Source organism: Piliocolobus tephrosceles, chromosome 13 (assembly GCF_002776525.5).
Source record: "Piliocolobus tephrosceles isolate RC106 chromosome 13, ASM277652v3, whole genome shotgun sequence".
NCBI lineage: Eukaryota > Metazoa > Chordata > Mammalia > Primates > Cercopithecidae > Piliocolobus > Piliocolobus tephrosceles.
The window spans coordinates 85,481,643-85,502,416 of NC_045446.1; the positions used below are offsets into that span (position 1 = coordinate 85,481,643).

General features: G+C 37.7%; 1 long non-coding RNA gene across 1 annotated transcript in view; it reads right to left on the reverse strand.

Annotated features, from left to right (window-relative positions):
- The window catches only part of LOC111551606, a 158,307-nt gene that overhangs the window by 137,160 nt on the left and 373 nt on the right, over positions 1–20,774 (reverse strand). The window lies entirely within an intron of this gene.

Below are 20,774 nucleotides of genomic sequence, written 5' to 3' on the forward strand. Positions count from 1 at the left end.
ATGAATGAACTATAAGCAACAGATTGTTCCAAAATCAATGTTTTTAAATATCAGGTATGCAAAAAAATGGAATGCATTCTTAATGAAATTCCTGATAGCAGCCTTTGACATGTTATTCACTTTGAAAATTAGATAGGAAGAAAAACTATGTTGCTGAAATTTTGATCATGCCTATATTATAATAGATCCATAGCTAGCCCCTTAGGCTTTAAGCTCCACGCAGTGCTACCAGAATAATTTACCCTAATTATTACTTTTGTCTTGTTGCATGGCTGATTAGATACTTTCAAAGATTATGGACTTCTGAACACATCACATCAAAACCTCCCAGAGCTATGGAACAGCAGTACTGATTAGTGGCTGCACCCCAGAGTTGGCTGGATGTAGGTTTAATTTTACACATGCATGACCTGGAAAAGTTCATAATGTATTTTTAATCCTAACTTTTCTCATCTGCAAAATGGAAAAATAATAGCATTTAAAATCTGTTTTAAAGATTAAACAATATAATGTATATATCAAGTGATTTGCACAGCACTGGCTCAGAATAAATTATCACTGAAGTTGACTATTGCTTTTAGATAATCATGCTAATATTAGACAATGATTCTAACAATCTTTTTTTTTTCTTCTTCTACTGCCATCAGCCCACATCTTTCTTTCTCTCAGACCTTGCTGAGGTCCCACAGCATCAGCCATCATGCTGAGACTAGCTTGGTCATAGAGACCATAACCCAGCAGTGCTAGAGGAATTAAAGACAGACACACAGAAATATAGAGTGTGGAGTGGGAAAACAGGGGTCTCACAGCCTTCAGAAGCTGAGAGCCTTGAACAGAGATTTATCCACATATTTATTGACAGCAAGCCAGTCATAAGATTTACTAAAAGTAATCCTATGGGAAATAAAGGGATGGGCCGAAACAAAGGGATGGGCTCTGGCTAGTCATCAGCAGCATGAACATGTCCTTAAGGCACAGATCGCTCATGCTATTGTATGTGGTTTAAGAATGCCTTAAGTGGTTTTCCACCCTGGGTGGGCCAGGTGTTCCTTGCCTTCATTCTGGTAAACCCACAACCTTCTAGCCTGGGCATCAAGGCCATCATGAGCATCTCACAATGTGGCAGAGATTTTGTTTATGGCCAATCCTGGGGCCAGTTTATGGCCAGATTTGGAGGCCTCTCCAACAGCATCATCTAGAAATTTGTCAGAAATATAAATTCTTGGACGTCATGCTAGACCCACTAAATCAGAAAATCTGGAAGTGAGGCCCAGCAGTCCAAATTTTAATAAGAGCTCCAGGTGATCCTGATGCACATGAGTACCACTGTTCCAACCACTGTACCTGTAGTTCAGCTGTCCTCAGTAAGGGGCTTTTGTAAACATGTAGAGAAGCTTTTGGTGGTCAAGAAACTTGATGATTCCTACTGGCAATTACTGAAGGCAGGGATGCTAAAGGTCCACAGGCATCCTAAACCTTTACCTTCCTCTGTACCTATTGAAATTCTGCATAATTTCTGAGGCTTGGCTCCTTCACATTTCATCTTCTTTATCCATTTTAGCCCAGACCATTACCTCTCTTAGGACATAGCCACATGAATTATGTATAGTTAATATTATCTCATTTGCAATATTCTCAAAGAAGAAACCTATTACTTCTTTTTAGGTAGACAGCATTAGTTTATTGGCTAAGAACATAGACTAGGGAGCCAGCGTGCCTGGATATGAATCCTAGCTCTGTGACTCCCTTAGCATGTAACCTTGGGTTTTGCTACTTACCCCCTCTAAGCCTTATCTTTCTCATCTGTATAATGGGATAGTAAGAGTACATACAACAAATGGTTGTGAGGATTAAGTCTTTAGAACAGTGCCTGGCACAAAATAAGCACTATACAAGTGTTGGCTGTTATTATTCTTTCTGCCCCTAAGCACATAATGTGAAGAATTTACTATTAATATATGCCTGATTAATTGACTGGTCAAAGAACCTCCAAACTTATTCCCAATTCAACGTTCAAGTGTTCATTAGACAGTCAAGGAAGTCATAATCACCAACTTTAAATTCAAAAAGCACTGCTGTGTAGAAGGAAAAATTGGCTTATTCGTTATTGTTTCAGAACATAAAGTTTGAAACTAAAGTTTTATAAAGGGCAACAGAGCGCATTTGCCCTGTGTGTCCCTGCTGTTATCTCTTCCTCCTGTTCCTGCAACAGCAAAGGTTAAGGACTTAGCAATTTGGGATCCCAGCCATCTCTTTCAATTTCTTTCTACTTGAGAGATACAAATGAGAACACAATCATATTTCCAGAGCCTCTGAGATTCTTTCTATTTTATTCATGTTCTTCTTAATGGTTTTGCTCAAAAAGAGCCTTATTTCCTGCCAATTTCTGATGGCAGCCCTCCATTACCTGCCCTTTTGTTTCCCAGAAGCCCATAGGCCATTAGCTTAAGTATGCATCACTGGCAGGGGCCCTACTTTTGGCAGCACTAAGCACAGCATGGGCAGATGAAATGCACCTTACAGCCTGCCCATCCAAACATGGAGAGCATCCAAGGCTTGAGGTGATGATATAGCCCAAGGTGGAAGGAGTACATAGGGCTCTCAACAGTTACGTAATAAGGGCAAGAGGAGGAGGTGGTGCATGAATGTAAAAATGAAGCATCCCACAAGTAGGCTCTGGTTTTGTGAGGAAACCTGAGAGTAAGGAAGGTGATTTAGGTTTTATATTGCATGTGATGTTGCACCAGCAAAGGTGGCCAAAAACCAATGGGGCAGGAAAATACTGGTCTTACAGTTCTTACCAGTGGCATGAAGAAAAAGAACAGAAGACTATGCCTTTATCTATTATCTGTGAGACTCCCTAAAATTAAATTATTACTTCACTAGGTAGTCATTTCAAGCAGCAAATTAGTTCATAAAGTAATCTGATAAATAAACATCTTGGAAAACATTTATGCCAACAGCCAACATGTATTAAGCTATGGTACCAGGACAGAAAATTCTAGAAATGTTTATTTATCTGTTGATTTTGTAGCTAAAAGGAAGATAAAGAGGAGAAAGGATTACAACTTTGTCTCAGCCAAGACCTTCCTTGGCAGGACTGTCAGGCCTACAGGCCTGTCCTTAGTTTGGCTAGTTTGGTCAGTTCATCCGGGAGAGCTCTGACTGGTGAATGGACTTGTACTGCTGAAGCTCACGAGAGAGATGAACAAAATCAGCTTATTTTTTAAATTAGTTTAAGCTTAGAGATAAAAATGCCAAAGAGATGGATAATCACATGAGCTGATGGTATCATTTTTCTACCCAATCACAAAAATAGACAAAAAAATACCCTTTCACAAGGAAAACATGAAAATGGCTAATAATTGTATGAAAACATGCTGAATCTCAATTATCATCTGAGAAATGCAAACAAAACCCACAATGCAGTAAGACTACATATGTACCCGAATGGCCAAATTTTTGAAAACAACAAAAATAGAAAACACCAAGTAAGTGGCAATGATGGATCAGTGAACCCAAATACTGCTCCTGGAAATAAAATTGTTAGGACAACTTTGGAAAACCTTGACAGTATCTACTAAAGCTGGAAATACATGGACTCAAATCTCAGCAACTTCATTTTGATGTATATATATATGCAACAAATTTGAACCAAAAAACATGTACGTAAATCTTCATAGCAGCATTATCCATAATAGCTAAAATTTGAAAACAATTCAAATGTTTCTCAAGAGAAGAACGGATAAATATATAGAGGTATGACTGTGATAGAATAGTATACAGGAATGAAAATGAACAAACCATTACAACATACAGCACAAGGAATGACCCTCACAGACCCAAAAGAGCCTGTACCACATGTTTACATTCACTTCAAGTCTAAAAACAGGCAAAACTATGATATTAGAAGTCTGAACAGTGATTATCCTTGGTTGGAAAATAATGGGAGTTAAAACAAGAAGACCTTAGGTGCTAGTAATGTCCTTTTTCTTGAATTGAATGTGACATGTACTCATAAAAATTAGTCAAGCTGTACACTTGTGATTTATGCATATTTCTATTTGTATGCTACACATTACTGTTTCTCAACTAGGACTGATTTTGCCTCCCAGAGGACATTTAGGTATTTCTGGAGACATTTTTGGATCTCACAACTAGAGGAGGTACTAGCATCCAGTAGACAGAGACTGTCCTGTAATACATAGCTCAACCACACAATCTCCTATGACAAAGGATTATCTATATATCAATAAAAGTAAGTGTGCAAAATAAAATAGCAGCAATAGAATAATAACAATGTGTACAGCTTACACAACACTAATGTAAGATGTTCCTGACAAAAGCCGAGGTGCACTTACACTGTGTTCACTCGTGCTTCACAAGTCAGCAGTCCATGACAATATGTGGTAAGCCTGTAACTACTACATGCAAAGTTCTATGCAACTGTGAAAAAGCCTCATACCTAATGAAGGAACAAGGGCTTAAGCCCAGGAAAAATAAATATATTTTTATTGTATCCCAATGAGTGCCCATAAATTAAAGTCTGAGAAGGAAGCTACTAGATATTTTGTTGACTTTTAAAACCCCAATATGTTGCACAGTTACTACATAGAGTAAGCACTATTTGTTGAATTTATGAATCAACAGTTCTCCCCAAGGCCATACCAACCATACACATCATTCTGGAATGCAATAGCCTTGCACATCTATGTCTCTCCAACTTCCCAAGCTCCAAATTTACCTGTCCTGCATCCTATCAGGTAGCCATCTAAATTTTCTCATACATTAATAAATATCAAGGTTTTAATTGTGACAGTAGATTTATATGCTACCAAGTTTCATAATTGAATTTCGAAAGAATCAATTGAAGACACAGTTTTCTAACCCAAAGAAGTAATGCTAAAAACTCCATGTACTTGTGGCAGGCCTACAAGGGAGAAATATAAAAAAGGGCAAGGAGAGTTTTCAGTGACACTCAAATCAAACACTGAAAAGGGTTGCCTTTGATGAGAAGTCATATACTATGGCGCTTTCTACAGCAGGAAAGAATTTCAATGAGAGTATTTATGAAAACATATCACACATTTATAGGATCTTCACACATACAAAGACATTGATATACATTTAGGTTAAAGAATGTGGAAGCAGGGGTACTCACACTGAAATGTTTAGAGATTGTTTTGACATGTCACATGTCAATAGTACCCTCCATCTCTAAAAGATGGCTGATGTCTGCATTATAATATCTGAAACATGTCAGTATGTAGGGTTAGAAGGAAAGGGGTAATTAAAGTTGCAGAAAGAATTAAGGTTGTTAATCCCCTGACTTTAAAATAGTTGCATTATCCTGGATTATCTAGGCAAACTCATCACAAGAGTCCTTAAAAGGAGAAGAGGAAGGTAGAAGCAAACCAGAGAGACAGCAACTTTAGAAGGATTCAGTCCAACATTGCTGGCTTTGAAGATGGAGAGAGAGAGTCATGAGCCAAGGGCTATGGTAAGCCCGTAGAAGATAGAAAAGGCAAGAAAATGGATTCGCCCTTGGAGCCTCCAGAAGGAACACAGTCTTGCTAATATCTTGCTTTTAGCCTAATGAGACCTATTTTGGATTTCAGACCTTCAAAACTGTTAGATAATAAATATGTTATTTTAAGCCACTAGATTTGTAGTAATTTGTTGCAACAGCAATAGTAACTTATGCACTATATTCATGCATTGAGAAAAGGCCATGAGTCACTCAAATAACTGGTAATATAATTTATATTGACTTTTGAGTATAATTAAAGGGAACATATATATGTCCGATATTACACATGCACACACACCCTTATAATTTTTAGTCACTTACAAACAGCATTCCTCTTCTCATTTGATCTTGTTATCAGAATTCAAGAATAAACCTGGGCCACAAGGGATTGGTTGCAGTTACCAAGAGTTAATTGAGAGATACCAGAAAGCCCACACAGGTTTTATCTACATTTCCTGGGATTAAAGTCAAATTGTGCAAATGGAGAGAGAAAAGCGTGTTTACTCTCTGGCAAAGGGGATAGCTTCAGAAGAAAGTTGTCCATTTGCTGACAAATTCAGTAATTGGCAGATTTGCAAAACTAGGACACAAAATACACACAGGTGCAAATAAATATCTGTAAACTAAAAAAGTTAAACAAGTAATTTGAGATGGCTGTGAGAGAGCCAATTAATTAATTCCATCTCCAGGAATATTGCAAAGCCAATCTATGATTCAGGTTAAAAAGCAAAATCACACACTGGCAACAAAGGGGTGGCTTAGGAAGGCGGAAATACCCACAGTCTTCATCAGCCCCATAACCCAAATCAACTCTAAATAAACATCTAACTCAAGTAAAAACATGATTACCATGTAAACACAGCTTCAAACTACTGCAAAATAAATACACTTTCTACATAAAGCAGTGTGCCTTACCCCAAAATCAGCTTTGGAGTAGAACTCTACCCACCGCTGATTCCCACTAGATCATAGCCCCCAAGCCCTTCATAAATCGAAATTCTGGAGGTGCCAAAGTTTTCCAGAATTTCAAGGATAGTTTTATTTCTTTTGAATAAAGTAAAAGAAAGAAACAAGCGGTACATTGAAGCAACAGTGGGATGCCAAGAACTTGAAAACAAAATTAACAAAATTACTCTTATAGTTTGAGTGTGTTCCATGTTTGAGTTTGAGCACATGTGTCAGAAACTTAATCCCCAATTCAACAGTGCTGGGAGGTGGAGCCTAATGAGAGTTGATTAGGCCATGAGGGCACAGTGAATGGATTAATACTGTTATTGCAGGAGTGGGTTCTTTATAAAAGGGAGAGTTTGAGTCCCTTTTGCTTTCTCTCTCTGTCTCTCTCTGTCTCTCTCAGCCCCTCTGCCTTTTACCATGGGATGATACAGCAAGAAGGTCCTCACAAGATGCTGTCCACTTGATCCTGGACATTCCAGCCTCTGGAATTGTAAGCAATACAATTCTGCTCATTATAAATCAGCCAGTCCCAGGTATTCTGTTATAGCAGCAAACATGAACTAAGGCAATTACTTTCTGAGAGAAAAATAAAATGGACACACTGTATCAAAGCTGGTTTATATACATTTGCTTTAAAAACTAAGACACAGGATGACAAGCCCTAGTTAAAAGCAGATTTAGAGTATAAGCATATTCAGAGAAACATACACCAATCAGAAAGGGACTGTTCAGAAAAGAAAGTATTAAAAAAAAAAAAAAGATGACACAGAAGCAAATTTGGCTGTGCTCACTCAACCTCTGTCTAGAAGAGAGGGCTCCTTGGTTTGTGAAGAGTATAAGGTCTCTGTGCCACGTGTGCACCCCTGAAAAGAGATGGCTGCATCAGTCCATCATGTTCTGATCTAACTAGATGGGCAACTTATCTAACTCCCCTGATTCTGATTACATGTCCACCATCTAACATTTTTATCACAATTGACTATAGGGAAGGAAGGCACTAATCAGCAACCAGGAGCTTTTTATCTGCTTAATATACTTATATTCTCAACATAAATTCATTGATTGTTTCTCCAGTTTAATTTGAACTATGCACCATCTTTCCATCTGATTAACACTCATCCCATAAAATCTCCAGGAGCCAAAGGTTCTTTGTCTTAAAGGGAAGGATTTTTGCCAACTGTTTGTTGTCTGGGAGTGGTCATAATTCTTACCAGAGCACTTGTCTTGCCCACAGAATGGCTGGGATTATTTTAAAGGCTTCTGGAACTGTCTGAGATAGTGTTTATGTGCCACTAGGGCTACTTTGTTTTGAGTTAGCTCCCATTTTTTCTCACCAGAAACCCCAAGCCCTGCTCTTTCAAAAAACCCCATTCTCCCATCTGCTAAGAAGCACACATTACTAAGTAAACACCAAGGAAAAGAGACTTACTCATGAATAGAAAATTAAAACATGAAAAAGAATGGGCTAGAAATTAAAGAGAACAGCCTAGGGAGAGCTTGTCTCATGAAGAAACAAGGAGGCCAAATTACCTGAACCCTAGTTTCTATTCCAGCTCAGCCCTGTGCAATCACCTTTGTAGCCTGGTAGAACTACTAAGGTCAGTGATGATCAAATTTGATGTGTGTCCTGGCTAATAAAAATACTGGTACTCATAACACTAGCATTTACTTTTAATCAAATTATTTTTATCATAATGCTATTTAAATAGATGTGTCAACATAAACCTGGGTATAAATTTCTTAGGCACACACAACTATGAACTTACAGAACCAATATAATTCACATTACCTCTATTAATTTAATGTGACAGAGGATGTTACTTGCTGAAATAAAATCACTCCTTTCTCTGTGACTATGGTCCTGAATGCCAGAGCAGGAATCTTTCTGGTTTGGCAGCCTATGCTACTGTGTGCTGTAGGAGAACTTAATGTTCTCATCACAGTTCTTTATTTAAGTTACTGTGAAACCTTTACTCATAGCTTGCATCATGATGCCATTGGCCTTCCCTAATATATTATTTTTTTTTTGTCTCTGTTCTTTTCCTTTCCACTTGAGGCCAATAAAGTTGTAAACACAAAAGCCAACTCCAACACAGAAATTATATGGCAGTACTAAGGTAGGCATTTGATGACTTAGAATGTATTTACAGTAAGGTGCTAAAAGTTAAACACAAATTTAATTTTAATTACTGTGGAGAACCTACACATGCTAGTTTAAGTAACTAGCAAATTTAGTCCCTTGACTGAGCATCATGTCAGGCTTTCACTTCCTCCTTCTGATGCATATGAAATATGTACGACATAAAATCAATGTTTCCTTTCTACTCTCAGCTCACAAAATGGTTGAGGCAACCTTATGCCTTTTTCTTTCATTTTGCACTCTGCAACTCTGAGCTTCTATTTGAGCAAGGTTATGTAATTTGTCTGGGGAACATTCATGGATCTATCTTCTCAAGGAAAGCTAAAAACTGGAAGAGAATGAGATTTGCGTCCTAGTGCCTATTCTTCAGTTTGGTAAAAGAGCAACAGCCTATCCTTAATGGAGCAGAACAGCAGACAGGACTGGAAAAATTCCCCAACTGTTTATTTTTCCCTACTCGTGCCTGCTAAAGCAGAACTTAAACCTCCCTTTGCATTCTACTCTATTTTCCCCTTCCCTTGGAATGTGAAGTCTACTTTTAGGATGGAAGAAAATAAACATTAAAATGTTACAAACTGGAAGCATTGGTTACAAGAGTTTCTGGCATATCTGCATCAGTTTTGCATTTAATCAAATAACTTAGGAGTGGAGTAGGTCACTAACGATGTTCCAAAAGAACAACGAGCCCTATTTCCCCAAATGCCCACTGATTAAAAACGCCACCTTTATCATATATAAATCTCCATATAAATGCAGATCAGTTGTTGAACTCCATGCTGCCACACTAATCTATCAATCTATTCCTAGGAGCATTTAACCATTTTAAATACCATGAACAGACAGGAACTTCTAGATATGATCTCCTTGTTTTCTAATTTTTCTTTCAACATTTTTTCCCCTTTGCTCTCTATATTTTTGGAAATTTTATCATCTTCATCTTTGAGATCTATAATTTTGTCTTCAGGTCTTCTGTTTAAAAAATTAGCAATCATGATTTTTATTTATAAGAGCTGTTCTTTATTCTTCCTCCTTCATTGCAGCCTGTTTTTATTTTGAGGTGGCAATGTTCTCTTAAATGTCTCTAACTATAACATTAAATGTTCTTAAAGTTCTCCTCTGTTTCCTGAGTTACTGGTTCTGATTTTTCCCTCTACGTCTACATTCTCTATATTTTATTGCTGCTTTTCCTCAAATATCTGGATATTCGTAATATTTTCATTAATCTGATCTCCATTTTCTTTCAATTCTCCAGAAATTCTTCTAAGTTTCTATTAATTATATCACTCTTTCTCAATTTTCAGCATTGTTATGGATGTATTGACTTCAAAGTATCTTTTCTCTGATTATATTGAGGATTTAAGAAGAAGATTCAGCTCACCATCCTGTAATAATTTATTAATTTTTTAAAGACAAAATTCAGGGCTCTTCTTTAAATAATGTTGGCAGAACATGTGGGGATTTCACACATCATACAAGGGTGTACTTTCAACCAAATGCCCTCTGATTTGAAATGGTCATCTTTATCACATACTAAACTTCTGTACAAATGTAGGTTTATTTCTGAACTTCATGCTGCCTCACTGAGCTATCAATCTATTTCTATATCAGTAACATTTTAAAATTAATTATTGGTTCTCTTACTCCTATTTGCGCAGCAGAGATCCACTTGAAAGTTGGAAAAGATTGTGAAAAAAAAGAAAATGATAATACAGACTAGTAAATATCTTGAAAAATGTTTTTTCTTTGCAAACTTTGCAAACATTGATGAACAGAAAAGCAAGTGGTTACCTAAGATTTACAACATTTCCTTAACATTTATGATAACCTGTATCTTGTCACAAAGTATATATAACAAATAGTATCTTTAATTTATCCTCAAAATAGTAAATAATATTTCCAGTAATATCTCCGTTTTACAGAAAAAGAAATCAAAGCCTGGAGAGCTTTGAGTAAGTATCTTACTCAAAGTTACCCAACTAGCAAACGGCAGGACTTAAACTTGGATCTCACTCCAGAACTCAGACTCTCACTACTATACAACACGTGCCACTTTTTATTCAAGCAAAGCTTCTTTTTTCACGTATTAGAATGCCCTTTAATAACTAGCTTGCCCTTCTGCCCATTAGAATTAGAAAACAAGTCCACTGCCAACTGCCACGTTTGTGGAAGGCAGATCTGTATCTTGATCATGTATGCAGAGCAAGGTAATTCAAACACCATGACACCCTCCACGAGGATAGACTCAGCTTTCTGCTATGGTTGGTCTTTGCCTCTCATACCAAAAGGTCACCAGGCCCACAGGCTACTCCTTACTACATCTACAAGATATGCCACAAGCTTAAATAGATGTTTTATATATACGTATGTGACAAATACAATCATGCAAAAAGCATGTATATCAGGAGACAAAAACAAACAATACAGAAATGAAAATACTTACATTAACAAGGCAATCTTATGGGAAAGCATCTATTTAAAAATCTATGCTGGAATCACTGTCTTTACAGATTTTAAAAGTAATAATTTTATTTATTTAATGTATTAAATGTGGCATCCTGGATTAAAGAATAATCAAAGATTCTCCTCTAAAATGTATGTTAATTTCATTTCCCCTTTTGTTCACCCTCTATGGCCTAAGAATGTGTGAAATGGCCAAAAGGAGGGAATTGAGGAAGAAAGGGCCCAGATAGTGACAACCAAAGAAACAGCTGGGGGTTAGATACCATAAAAGCAAACTGAAGGAGGGAATCAGAGAAGAGAGTAAAAGAAAAACAGATTTTTTTCTGCTTTCAACCACTCCAAGAGGTAAGGGTCATAAACCAAGCGGAGAGGCCACTTGAAGTAAATATAATGACCTGGAAAGGACAGGACAGGAGGAGGGAAAGATGAACTAGGGAGATAAAGAATAAAGGGAAATGAAAGGATTTAAAAAGCAAACAGGAAATTCATCTAAAGAAGACAGAGAGGGAAGGATAACAGCTGAGGTTTAAGTAATATGTTGGTCAGATAGAAACATGATTATTATTTTATGCTTACATGCAGATGAGAAACATGCTCCATTTCTAAAAGCCTGAGAAAAAAAGGCACGCCTCATGCAAAAAAATGAAAGTTAAACTTGTTTAATTTCCAGGCCCCTATAGCTTTTCCCTTCCTCATTTCCCAATGCCAGCACTAGTTTCAAATCCAACAATACTAATGGTGATTTAATTTGGTTAAAAGACTCATAGGGTAGGAAATTTTAACTTGACATCCAAAGCCTAAGTCCCAGAAGGCCAACATCTCAGACTGGCCAGTGACCCATTGACCACACTCAAAGCAAAAATAATTATCCAAAACTTTAAAATAAGACAAGAAGAGCACTGCAAGATCTCTTGTCGTCTATTAGAGAATTTTTTAACAACTCTGCTGCGAGTTATCTGATTCTCTAGGGTTGTCATTTAGTTCGACTTAATATTTGTTATTAATTAGGGCTCATACTCTGTGTATAGGTGTTAATTTCTAGTAGATTGATCAGTTGTGAGATATTTTTGTCCAGTGGGAATAAAAATAATAATTGCCCAGTGAAAAAGATAACCTCAGAGGCTACCATTTTATTGGCCCCCTAGGACGTGTACACTTTTGTATGTAACTTACCAACCTTATTTGAGCATTCATTCTTTCACCAACTATATATACTTCTTTCTCTCAGAGTCTCCTTTACCAATCCTGTTGCTTTTCTCTTTGATAGTTAAATCTTTGACACATGCTCAATATATATTTAAATATGTTTTTAAATGTTTAAAATAAATACCTTAACAATACTATCAACACTAATAACACATATTTAGCGATATCTTACTATATATAACAGACATTGTATTAAGTACTTTTAAGCAGCATCCCATTTAATCCTCACAACAACCCATGAGTTTGGGTAAACTGAGGCCCAAGGAAAATAAGCAATTTGTCAAGATCATCCTTGAGCAGAGGAAGGATTAGAACTCTGGAATGATTTAATAGAAATTCTGTATTCTTGTTATTGCTTTGTATTTTTCTGCTAAAGTACCACAGCAGTGCCTACCATGGGCAGGAATCTAGCAATGACAGGAGGTGCTAGAAAGTCACTGAAGCTGGAAGTTGGGTGCTCATGATGGGAGGTAGCTGGTAAAATGGGTAAAGCTTTTAGAAAACTAACATGCTGATTTTGTATACATGGGAGTATCATCTCCGTTTAACAGATGAGGAGACTGAAATTCTGAAAGAACTCTCTCCAAGTCACCCCACCAATAAGAAACTGAGCAAGAAAGTGGAAGCTCATCACCAGATCCCCAGCCCAGTGTATTTTCTGAGGCTCCCTCTGCTTCTGAACAGATGGTCAGCAAGTTCAGCTTCATTTGTTCCACATCTTAGTTCCAAACTATGACTACAGCTGTCATTATTTCCCCTTTGTCCTGGATCTATTTGGCTTTGAGATTTTCATCTTCCTGCTTTTGTCTTTGACAAAATGATCAGGCAACATTTAATTTGGTCTCTGGTTCTCATTTATTTTTCTGGCACTGTTCCCAGAGATCAACTCAAAGGAACAACACACAGTCATAAGATATTAACGGCCTGATTTCTATCAGGGCTATCTGACACTGAAGTTCAACATTCCCTTCCTGACCACCACCCGCACACCCTAAAAATACAGCATATGGACACAACCTTTGTAGATATGCCTACCCACTTGCCTGCAATATGAGTTTTACACCATGGAATTAGGTATAGTTAATGGTAATTATTAAACAGATGGACTACTCTAAACAGTAAACACATAGCAAGAATTCCATTTGAAAGCAACGTCTGCCTTACCTTTTGTATACAAGAAGTCTTAGTATTTTTAGAAATAAGGAAAAGGATAGAATTTGACCCAACATCTATTTGCATTTTGTTTGCAGTTTTAGCTCCATGAATACCACCCAGCAGTACTCAATATATGACTATTTAAGACTATCAATTGGCAGTAATTAATCCGGAACCAACAAACCTAAGACTTCATTCACCCTGAAATACCGAGGCATGTTATTTCCAGTAGCACTGCACTGGTTTTTGCTAGGACCCTGGCCAAGTTACTTTTGCTCTTTGTCTTTCAATGCTTTTACCTAAAGGAGGATTTTGAGTTCACAAATCTCCTCCAGTTCTGACTTTTTGATTTTGTACTATATCTATATTATCTACATTCCTGCTAAAGACCTAGAGAAGAAAATGCTTTCTACTGTGTCATCCCTATACTATAGTTAGTATTAACAATTCACTTAGGAGTCTCCCAGTAGGAAAGAGCACTGAAATAAAGAAAAAGAAAGGGGAATGAGGAGGAGAGTGGGGTTATAAATGGATGAGAAAGGAAAGCTAGCATTTATGAATTCTTGCTGTATTTTAAGCATTGTGCTAGGAACTTGCACATACGTAGCCTCATTTAATTTTCATAACAATTTCAAAAAGAGGTTCTTATTGTCTCAATATATATATTTTTAAATTTGAGACTCTGAGAATGCAAAAAAAAACCTTGCCTCATGTCACTCAACTAGTAATTGGTGACAATTTAAACCCATTGTCTGATGTCAAAGCCCATCAAGGTGTACTTTCCATCTCACCCTTGAGAATCTTCACATATCATTAGGGAATTTTGAAATAAGTGCTGAAAAACGTTGCCTCAGTAGTTTATTAACTTGACTAATCTAAAGGGTATTTAAATTGGTGTGATGTATTTTCGTTGGTCACCTACTATGAGCCAGATGCTGTTCTGGGCACAGAACATACATCATTGTAAAAAAAATAAATAAATAACAAAAAAACACAGTCAGTGTCCCTCCCCTCATAGAGTACATGGTCTACTGGAATAAACAAACTCTAGGTAAGAAATTAAAACTTACATATGAAGAAAAGAGTGCTGACAACACAGAGGAAGGAGTTCAAAACCGGTTCTAGGAATCAAGAGAAGGTTTGTTGAGGAAATAAATAACAGTTAAACTAAAAACTGAAGGATGAAGTGAAGAGTTTACCAAATAGATATGAAGGTGTCATTTCATGCATGGGGTACAGCATGTGTAAAGGCTTGGAGGTAAGAGCGCAGTATGTTAAAGTAACTCACACATTAAACTGCTATGAAGATTAGCGTAGATAAAGAAAGGAATTTGTTCCCTGGAGAACTTGAATTTGTGTGCATATGTGCATGTGTGTCAGCTCACACATGCGTACTGAACGGTTTTTAAACTAGCCATAGAACAAAGATAATTCTTCTTCAAAGTAACGTTTATCCAGTATTCCATCTCATAAGCCAACCAATAAAACCTATGGGTTCCCTGTGAATCATCATCATCATCAACAACAACAAAATACTCATAAGTTAAATACACAATCGTGTGAGATAAACAAACACATCTCCTAACTCTAGAGATTTAGAAACCAATGGTTACTTCTTAGGGGTAATGTAGATGAGACATTTCCATGAAGAGATGAATTATGAGGAGCTTCCCAAAGCCAAGAGTCTATGGTTCTATAACGAAGCCACCAGTGATCTAGGCGGAATCTGGTAAACATTCACATATTTAATTTTTCAAAATCAGATTAATATACTTAAAAACTGTTCAGTAAAAGGCAAATGCTCTCTGAGAGTGATCATCCACCAAAGGGTATAAGAAAACAAAGAAATGAGTGTGGAAGGTTTGAGTGAAATGAATGGGCATGGGGGAAGTCAAAATCTTGGAAATTTTGAGAAAAATCTGCATGTTAAGATGAAAGAAAAAATTCAGTTTCCAGTAAACATGGAAGAACGGAGACTAATCTTGACTGTCTCTCAATAGATAGGTAGATAGAGATAGGTATAGATACATAATGAATATATATATATATATAATGTGTCTGTGTGTGTGTGTATATACATATATATATTTGAGATGGAGTCTCGTTTTATTGCCAGGCTGGAGTGCAGTGGCCTGATCTCGGCTTACTGCAACCTCCACCTTCCAGGTTCAAGTGATTGTCCTGCCTCAGCCCCCCAAATAGCTGGGATTACGGGCGTGTGCCACCACGCCCAGCTAATTTTTGTATTTTTAGTAGAGACAGGGTTTCATCATGTTGGCCAGCATGGTCTTGATCTGTTGACCTTGCGATCTGCCTGCTTCAGCCTCTCAAAATGCTGGGATTACAGGCATCAGCCACCACACCTGGCCTAGGGGTGTGTGTGTGTGTGTGTGTGTGTATGTGTGTACATATATATGTATATATGTATATGTGTCTGTGTGTATATATATGTATGTATGTATTTGTTGTTGTTGTTAAGAAGGCATTCAAGGCCAGAATTCCATCTCAAAAAAAAAAAAAAGAAGGCATTCAAACATTTAACATCAGGCAACAAAACACAGTGATCTCCAAGACACAGGAAAAAAATGAGGTAAAACCTACAATTTCCCAAGCTTAATTCCTATAGAATAATTCCAGGTTGTAGAGCAGAGAGGGGGAAACCAGGTAGAGACCAGTGTTCTCCTCGAGTTAAAGAGATAAAGCTAAGGGTCTGAGGAAGATAAGACAGTTACAGCTCTCCAAACAGAGCAAAGTTGAGGAGAAAAATTTACACAGAGCAAGAACTCAGGAAAGCCTCAGAGCATCCCTCTCCACTATTCAGCAGGATCACTATCACTATTCAGTACTGATAAGTACTGCATATGAGGGAATCTACATAATGTTGGAGAAAGAACCATTCAAAAGGACTAAATGGAACAGTGCACAGGAACTGTGTTCTCACCAGTAAGGCTGGAAAAATTCATAATTTATGGGCCATGTGGGAAAGTACTCAGGAAGGTCTTTCCTCAGTAGTAGGAAATAATTAGCTTTAGACTGAGTCCTAGTTCAGATCCACCTAACAAATCATAAAAAGCAAGACCTAAAAAGATTAAATTCTTAACAAGTAACTTGTAACTTCAAATGGCCCAATGTGTAGATAATTAAAAGAGAAGGGGAGTAAAGGCAAAAAAAAAAAAAAAAAAAAGTAGTTCCAGAAATAATGATCAGGAATTTTCCAGATTTGATGAAAACTATAAATCTGAGAAACTCAACAAACCCCTAGCGTAAGAAACATGAAGAAAAACACACCCAAGCATATCACAATCAAATTGCTCAAAACTAGTAATAAAAAACAATATTAAAAGCCACCAAAAGAAATATTGCTGTGAATCTTGCTGAACTCCCATGTATTGTACTGTGGGTACTCCAGAATTTTGTGTTAATGGGGCACTGAAAATTCTGTATGCAAATGGGATGGCAGGAATGATGGACATGCATATGGCATGTATCTCCTTTGCTCATGGACATGGTTCATTGTGCCATCAAACCTAACCTTATAAAACTGAAATTCAAAGATACATTATTAAACATTTCAAGATGGCAACAGCAGACTTTCTATTGTGGTTTAAGTTACTATCATTTCCTTTTGGAATACTGCAACAGCCCATCTAACTAGTTTCTCTGCTACCACTCTTCCCAGGCCCCAACTTTATTTTAGTCCTCACAGAGCTATTGGATTGATTGAAAGAATAATAAACAGATTATGTCATTCTTTTGCTCAAAGTCCTCCAATATTTTCTTCTTACCTGGGTATCACGCTGACCCTCTTCCAGTCCTTGACAAAGCCTACTCCCCTATCAGAGCCTTGAAACTTGCTGCTCTCCCTGCCATTAGTTTCATGTGACTGCCTCTTTCTCACCATTTGGAAATCAACTCAAAACTGTATCTTCAGAATTAGTTAAATAAATTATGAAACAAAGGAATACTATACAGAAATTTAAAGTGGAAGTGTAGATATAGATATTGATATGAAAGAATATTCACAACGTAAGTGTAGTGTCCCGACCCGCGGGACAGTCGAACAGGCCCTGGAAGGGGGAGTGGGAATGGAGGAGACAAGAAAACAGGAGAAATGGAGACAAGACAAATAGCCTGATCAAGTCTCTTTTAATAATGGTGGTGCGATGCCTTATATAGGCTGGCAGGGGAAGAGGTTGGGCCAGGGCGGTGACGGGGGGACCGGTCTTCTCAAATTACAATTGTGCATGCGCCGTGGGTTTGTAATTTTCCAGGGCGCGGGATTGCACCTGCGCCTGAGGCTGCAAATATCTTTCTGGGCGCGAAAAGGTCGGCAGGCTCGGGAAAGGTTTGGGCGCCCTCGGGAAAGGTTTGGGCGCGCGTGGGAAAGGTTTAGGCGCCCGTGGGAAAGGTTTAGGTGCCCGCGGGAAAGGTTTTAGGCGCCCGCCGGAACAGGTTATAATGAAGAACCCGGAAATGTACCATTTTGTCTCCGCTTTGCGGAGATCAAGCAACAGAGGTCGGCTAACTCCGGGCCTTATGGCTCCGGACAGGTCCCCCTTTTCTTTATATATAATTGTGGCTAGAAGATTATCCCTCGGGAACTGCACCTCTCTTAGGTTGGAGTAATACATCTCATCACTGGTACCCGTCATGGGATTAGGCAGTAGCTTATGACGGCCCTTCTGTCTTAGGTTAGTGAGAGATGATACTCTCTTACCCGTCATTGGCTGTCCGGTTCAGCGCATAGGGAAGGTGGTCATAATGGGTTTGAGTATGAACCACCACGATCTTCTTGTTCTAGGCGATGATAATGGACCTGTATAGGCTTCGCTTGGATAGCCTCGACTTGTTGCTTAAGGAATGTCATGAGCTTATTGAAGACCAAAGGTCCTACAGAGAGTAAGAGCAATAGGCAAAGCAGGGGGCCCAGGAATGGCACAAGATAGGGAAGGAGTCCATGAAACCCAGTCCAAAACGGGTTATCGGTTATTTCTTTTCGTCGTTTTTCTAGGTCTTCTTGTAGACACCTGATTTTATCCCTGATGATCCCGGATTTGTTGGCATAGAAACAGCACTTCTCCTGTAAAGCCAAGCAGATGCCTCCCTGTTCTGCAGTTAGTAAATCTAGGCCTCTTCTATTTTGGAGCACTACTTCTGCCAGAGAATCTACCTGATCTTGCAAATCTTGTATAGTACTTGAGATGGCCTGCATATCTGAGATCAATTGGCGAGACAATTTGGTGTATTGAGTAACAGAAACCCCTAGGCCTGTAGCCCCAGTTGCTACGGCAGTAGTTATGCCTAATCCTGCAAGTAAGGGGATAAATTGTATCGCCCTTTTATTTATTCCTAAAAATGTAATGTCATTCCTATATTTTAATATTCCTATATTTTAATGTCATTCCTACATTCCTAAAAATGTAATGTCATTCCTATATTGCAGGATTATGCCTAATCCTGCAAGTAAGGGGATAAATTGTATTGCCCTTTTATTTATTCCTAAAAATGTAATGTCATTCCTATATTTTAAGAAAGCTATGTAAGTATTTTGCTTTTATGACATTAGGTAGGAATGCTGCACCACTGCCCAGCAGCTTTATTAAACAATTAAAACAAAATGTTAAGATTGACCATTACTCTTCTCCATATATTGGCCAAAAAACTAAGTGGGAAGAGGAAAATCAGTGACCTTTCAAAACTGATGATCTTTATCAGCAGAACTAGACTGAATTTCAATACATTTTAGAATGAACAGCTCTCAACAACAAATTATCAAGATGTTTAAAAGTAAAAGATTCACAAGTTGAAGTCTGAATAATGATACTGCAAAAACAAGTCAAGATTGCAGACAAAGCATCCAAAAATATCACTGTGGTTTTACCTTGGACACAACCATGGTCTGTTACAAAAGTAGATCATACATACAAAGGTATAAAGAACATTAAGTTTTTCATTCAAATTCGGAAGCAAAACTAACCTAAGTTGTGCACTATTGCCTTAGGAAAGGGAAGGGGAAGGGTGAGGGATAAGTGAACAGTCAACTCAGTATCAAACTTGAGAAAGTAAAGTCACTTCTGTGCAGTTTTGAGTTTACAAATATGCTTATAAAGAGGAAAAGTGGTAAAATTATACTTAATGTTCAAATTTATTTAGTTGTAGTCTCAATACAATTTCTGTACTTGAAATGGCTTTGGGCCACTGGCTGATCTATCTCTGAGGTCCAGACTAGCTGGTCATTTTCAAATGGAAATTTTATATTCCTTTGTTCAGATTCCAAGGGAGTTTAGGTTCAGCTCATGGTCTTTAGGAATGTTTAGAGATTATTGCCACCACTCTATAGCCAAGCTGACCAACTTTTGCTCACTTATATCATTCTAGTCTTTCAAAACTATTTTCCCCATACACATGTGCAGTAATTCTAATAAAGGAGTTTTGCCTCCTCTGCAGTGTAGAGGTAATGGTAATGAAGACACCTGCATTGGAATCACAAACTATTCCTCAAAAAAATACATCAGACTACTAGAAATGTCATTCAGGCAGTTGATTTGAATAGCAAACTTGGGGAGGGAAGATTAACTGTGAAACAAAAATATACAAAACATTCAAATGCAGAACAAAGGGTCCATGCTACTAAAAATGCCCATGACATTAAACACTCCACAAACCCCCCATCTGTTGTTTTAACCTAAAAATTTCTATTGGCTAACTTATACAATAATTTTGATTAATAACTTGAGAAGTTAAAATCTTGAAAGTGGCAAAAGCAAACCGAGAGAGCATCCCTTACTTATTGGTACCATGTTATCAAGTCACTTTTTCTGGGTAGCCCTGGTTATTAAATCTCCAAATTCTAAATTATACTATCTCTTCCTGTCCTTAATTTCTGCAATCTAGTGATTAAAGACTGATGCAGTTCTTCGAGCTTTATTTGCTCTTCAAGTTGTGCAATCTTTTCTCTAAACTCCTCTTTTGGGTCTATTACTGCCATAACTGCGGGGGCAGAAGCCTTAATGTAGGGAGGAGGATAAGTAAAAGTTTGTGGCCAGTCAGAATTATGATATTTTGCTGCCCCTTCCTCCAAATTATCCCAGTCTACTTCTGAACGGTTAAGGTTATTTTTACTTTTGTTTTCATTAGTTGTAGGTAAAACTGGGTATTTTCTGGCCTTTTCCTTATTTGATGTTTCTATATTTGTTATTGAGGGGGCCCCAGCCTCCTCTTCATCGCTCTGTAGTGATATCAAGTCTATTTCTTTTCTAGGTGTGGGTTTTTCAAGGTCGGTTTGGGAGCTGCCTCTTAATATTTCCTCAGTCTGAGTAACCACCGCCA